Source organism: Pteronotus mesoamericanus, unplaced genomic scaffold (assembly GCF_021234165.1).
Source record: "Pteronotus mesoamericanus isolate MK-2021 breed Mesoamerican mustached bat unplaced genomic scaffold, CSHL_Meso_final contig_98, whole genome shotgun sequence".
Classification (NCBI taxonomy): Eukaryota; Metazoa; Chordata; class Mammalia; order Chiroptera; family Mormoopidae; genus Pteronotus; species Pteronotus mesoamericanus.
Window position 1 is genome coordinate 8,238,206 of NW_026555295.1, and position 6,024 is coordinate 8,244,229.

General features: G+C 36.1%; 1 pseudogene; it reads left to right on the forward strand.

Annotated features, from left to right (window-relative positions):
• The first annotated feature begins 277 nt into the window (after positions 1–277).
• On the forward strand, positions 278–908 carry LOC129081377 (actin-related protein 2/3 complex subunit 5-like protein; annotated as a pseudogene).
• Positions 909–6,024: the final 5,116 nt, after the last annotated feature.

Consider the following 6,024-nt stretch of genomic DNA (forward strand, 5'->3'; position numbering starts at 1 on the left):
ATAATGCACAAATAAAGAACCCTATAGGCTATGTATTCTCTTTTTTAAATGTTTTAATTTAATCTTTATTGTATTTTTTTTCCATTACCATTTAGTCCTCTTATATCCCCCTCCCTAGGCCAAGTATTCTCAATTGGGCAATACCACCATGCATTCCAATAGAGCAATTTGATTCTTGAGGGTGCTAACAATTCTTACTCATTTTTATGTACAAAGTGCAGATATACAGCACATATACTGTGGACTTAAAGTGACATGAGGAGCAATTAGGAAATAAATGTCTAGTGGAGAAGGTGGAAGTAGTCCCAGGAGGCTACTCCCCACCCCTGAGCTGGTTCTGAGCTTGATCCGGAGCCAAGCCGTGGCTTAGAATATGCTGCCCTCGCACTTCTGTTGGGTGGACGTAGATGAGTTTGACGAGAACACATTCATGGTGGAGCAGGAGGAGGTGGTGCCAGCGGCAGCGGCTGGTGAGCCAGGCCTGGACCTAGCGAGGCGGATGGCTCTGGTGGCATGGGAGTGTGCTTTGGTGCTTCATGCACCCTGCAGAACTCTGCAGTCAGCACCGAAAATCAGGCCCTGAAGGAATGAGCCCAGGGCGTGGTGTTCAAAGTGCTCACAAATTTTAAAAGCAGTGAAATTGAACAGGCTGTGCAATCACTGGACAGAAATGGCATTGACTTGCTAATGAAGTACATTTATAAAGGGTTTGAGAGGCCCACAGAAAATATAATAGCATTGTAGTGCTACCCCAGTGGCATGAAAAGGCATTAACAGTAGGAAGACTAGGCTCCATTATAAGAGTTCTTACAGTAAGAAAGACTGCTTTTAAAAAAGAAAGACAGACTCACGTTACTTTGAGAAAAATTTTGGATACACAGACTGGTGAAAAAGGAATTGACACTTGACCATCTTCCTAGGAACTCCCAACTATTTTAGGATATGCGTCTGCTGAAGTGTCTTTTATTTTCAAGGTCAAGGGAGAAATTTTCTTACTGTTTCCTAAATCCTTTGCAGGATCTGATAGTCTATGCCTTTGTCCATGAGTAATGCAGAACTGCCATTGTTACTGTCTGCCAGAGTGGCTAGCCCATGTTGGTCAGGGGTACCTGTGGACACTGCCTATTTAAAACCAGGGAGGGACAATTTGGCCCTGGCTGGTGTGGCTCAGTGGATTGAGTGAGGGCCTGCAAACCAAAGGGTGGCTGGTTCGATCCTGGTCAGGGCATATGCCTGAGTTGTGGTCCAGATCCCAGTAGAGGGCACTCAAGAGGCAATCACACATTGATGTTTCTGTCCTTCTCTTTCTCCCTCCCCTCTCTCTAAACATAAAAAAATAAAATCTTGAAAAAAAAGAAAGAAAACCAAGGAGGGACAATTTGGGCAGGTGCAGGTCCAAGGGATGCAGTGAAAGGAAAAGCTTGTGTTTTGAGGGGGAAAACTCTGGAGGGTTTGTACAGACATCCCATCCTCCAAGGAAGGCGAGTTCTCTTGGGTTCATTGTAAAGTGCCTGCTGCATCAATAAAGTTCTTGAACTATTAATATATGCATTTAAAAAAGTAAAAAATGTCTAAAAATGTCTAAAAAGTAAAAAAAAAAAGTCTTAAAAAAGTAAAAATGTCTAAAAAAGGAGGCGGGGGCCAATAATGAACAACAGGGTAAGAAGCACTGCTCTAGGGATCTTCATCTATAGTTATAAACCACACAAGAATCTCACATTAAAATATATATAAAATAGGTTTAATTAATATATTATGGGAAACATTACACCATAGCCAAGGAGACTTTATCACAAGTATGATTGAAGACCTTTACTAAAAGGCAACTAATTTAATAACAATAAAATGTCCCCCATATCACTGGGTTAAATAATGAAAAATACAATCATGTCAACAGATGCTGAAACAGCACTTGATAAAATTCAATCATCACTTCTAATTTTAAAAAAAGAGAAAAGAGAATAACATTATAATAACAAAATACAGAACTGTTTAAAACAGAACTGACTTTATCTTTAGTGAAAAACAGAAAAATTGTTATTAAAAATAGTAACGACCAGGAAGCCCTGCCTGTCCACCTTCACCCCAGCCACCCAACCTGACTATCCAACCACTGCCACTTGCGGAGGCTTCACATGAATTAATGAAATGGTTGAATAAAGTGCATGAATATAAGATATACTGTATACTCAAAATACAACATAATTCCTTTGAACAAATTAAAAAGTAAATTAAAAATGAGATCCAATGCACAGTAGTAACAAAAAATAAAAATACTGAATAAGAATTATAATCATTTTCAGTATCATCTAATTCATGTTTGAAAAATATCACATATGTTTCTATGTGTTTATATACTCGTATGTACATAAATGAATAGAAAAAGATCTGGAAGCCTAAGACGAGTGCTTTTCTCAAGAGAAAGGAAGAGAATGGAGAAAGTGTGAGAAAGGGCTTGTCTGCTTCCTTCGAATTTCTTCCAGTCACAACATATTAACACAGAACTTTTATAATTCTTAAAAATTTACAAAACAGCATATATGACCTCATTTTGTCAAATTACAGGTAACTCTGTATATACTTAGAAAATGTCTCAAAAGATGATCACAAACACTTAGCAGTTATGTATAGATGGTGGAATTTCAGATGATTTTCACTGTGATTTTTCTTTTTAGTATTGTTTACTGTTTAAAATGAGCATGTGTTATTCTTATAAAAAGGAATAAAATATCTTAATTTCGAAAGTAAACAAAAGAATTAAATGAATGCTATTCATGATATGCATAAGGACATTTCTAAAACTAAGATAGGAGAAAGAAAAATATATACCAGTGGAAAAATAGATCATTTTTCTCTATGAAATAAAACCCATGACATCAGATTTTTAAGTTCTCAGTTACATTTTCAATAATGACACTTTTGAGTACTGTTCTAGTATTTACTTTTTCAGCATCATACTTACATAATAGTGCTGATGAAAAGAAGTGATTCTATAACTTGATCATGCATAAGACTCACAAGGAAGGCTTCTTAGGGATAAATTTGACCAAAGATCTGCAAGACCTGTACACTAAAGGACCTGAAAACTACAAAACATTGCTGAAATAAATTAAAGAAGACCTATATAAGGGGAGAGAAATTCTAAATACACGGATCAGAAGACTCAATAATGAGATTCTCCCCAAATTAATCCATAGATTCAATGTAATCCAAATCAAAATCCCAGAGGCTCTTTGTAGAAATTTTTAAAAACTGATGCTAAAATGTATAAAGAACATTCAAAGGACTTGGAACAATCAGAACGACTTTGAGAAAGAAGAGCAAAGTTGGAAGACAAACACAACCTGATTTCAGACTCACTATAGAGTTACAAAAATCAAGACACTGTTTTATTGGTATAAAGACAGGTAAATAGGTATCTCAATGGAACAGAACAGAGTCCAGAAATAGACTGACACATATGTGGTTAATTGCTTTGTGACAAAATTATCAAGGCAATTCAATAGGGAAAAAGAATGCTGGAAACAGCCTAAAAGCCCATCAGTAAATGAGTGGATCAAAAAATTGTGGTATATTGACACAATGGAATATTATGTAGCAGAAAGAAAGAAGGAACTCCTACCCTTCACAACAGAATGGATGGAACTAGAGAGTATCATGCTAAGTGAAATAAGCCAGGAGGTGAAAGACAAATACCATATGATCTCACCTGCAAGTGGAACTTAATCAACAAAACAAACAAGCAAGCAAAATAGAACCAGAGACATGGAAATAAAGAACAAACTGACAATGACCAGAGGGGAGAGAGGAGGGGTATAATGTGGGAGAGAAGGGGAAGGGTCAAATCAAGGTAGATGTATAAAGGACTCATGAACAAGGACAACGGTGTTGGGTAGGGCAGGGAGCAATGAATGTGGCAGGGAAGTGGGCAGGGCAGGGGAGAGCAATGGGGGCAACTGTAATTGAAAAACAATAAAAATAATTAAAAAGAAATGGTGCTGAAACAATTCAAGATGAAAAAGAGAACATTGACTTTTACTTCATATCATATAGAAAAATTAACATGAAAAACAAGGAAAAACTGAGGAACTATCATAGATTTGAGAAAACACAATGACTAAATGCAATATGAAATTCTGGACTGGATGCTAGAAAAGAAAAACTACATTAGGGGAAAAAAAGGTGAAATTTAAATATATTCTGTAGCTTAGTTAATAAATGATAATTTTCCTAATTTGGTAATTGCACTATGGCTATGTAAACTGTTAACATTAGGGGAACCTGTATAAAGAACGTATATGAACTCTCTATTCTATTTTTGTACCTTTTCTGTAAGTCTAAATGTATTTTATTTCAAAATAAAAAGTTTCTTAGAATTTAATTTTAAATGAATCATAGACCTACATTTAAGAGCTAAAATTTCTAAAAGAAAATTAAATAGAAGATTTTAGTAGGCTTAGGTTTAGCAAGATTTCTTAAATATGGCACAAAAGGCATAAACTATAAAAGAAAGATATCAATAAATGAGACTTCATTAAAATTTAAGATGTTTGCTCTTCAAAAGACACTGTTACAAAAATAAAAAGGCAAGCCACAAACTGGGAAAATATTAGCAAAATATATACTTGACAAAAGACTTGTATCTGGAACATCTGAAGAATTCTTACAACTCGACAATAAGAGAAGCAACTCAGTAAAAAAAGGGCAAAAGATTTGAACAGATACAAATGGCAAATAAGCACATGACGATGCCTAACATCATTAGGTATTAGGGTCATACAAATAAAACCACAATGAGATATCACTGCACACTTTCAGAATGGTTAAGATTTTAAAAGACTGATCTTACAAAGTGTTGTAAGGATGTGAAGGAACTGGAAGCTCATGCACTGTTGATGGAAATGCAAAATAGAACCACCACTTCATAAAACAGTTCAGCAGTTTCTTTAAAAGATAAACTACACCTACCATGCCACCCAGTCATTCCACTTCTAGGTATTTATTTACCCAGGAGCAATGAAAGCATATATCCATACAAAGACTTGCACATGAATATTCATAACAGTTTTATTTATAATAGCCCCAAACTAGAACAATCCAAATGTGTATAAACAGGTTAATGGATAAACAAAATGTGTGTATCAACATAAAGAAATACTACTTGGCCACTTAAAAAGGAATAAAATACTGATACTCAATACCACATGGATGCACTGTGAGTGTCTCTGTAGGAGTTTGAGGCCCCAGCAGGAGGGGTCCTGGGGACCAGTCCCAGCAGGGATGCCAGCAATGGTCAGGCAGATGCGCCCTGTTGATGAGCCCCAGAGCCCTAGGCTGGCTGCTCCTGAAGCATCGTTCTGGCTGTGTTTTCATTCCTTGACTCCTGTTCCAGACTGGTACCCTGGTCCTGCTGCTAATCCTATGAGCTACTGATAAGAAACCTATTAGGAATTGAGTTGTGTCCCCAATAAATTTTTACGCTGAAGTCCTAACCCCCAGTACCTAAGAATGTGACCTTATTTGGAAGTAGGGTCATTGCAGATGTAATAAGTTATACTGGAGTAAGGTAGGCCTCTAATCTAATATGACTGTTGTCCTTACAAAAAGGGGAAATCTGGACACAGAAATACAAACAGGGAGAATGCTATGTATAGAAGAAGGCAAAGATCTACAAGCCAAGGATTGCTAGAGACTGCCAGCAAACCACTTGTTAGGGGAGAGGATGGAACTTACATAATTTTTAAAACTTTACAGAACAGCATACTTGTCCCCCTTTTGTCAAAGTACAGGTACATTTATGTATACTTAGAAAATGTGTCAAAAGATGATCACACAAACAATAGTGGTTACATACAGATGGTAGGATGTTAGATGATTTTCACTGTGATTTTTCTTTTTAATGTTTTATAGTGAGCAGGTGCTATTTTTAAAATAAAAAATAAAAATACATCTGTATTTTGAAAAGAAACAAATTGAATCAAATAAGTGCAGTGATATAAACAAGGACATTTTTTAAACTAAAAT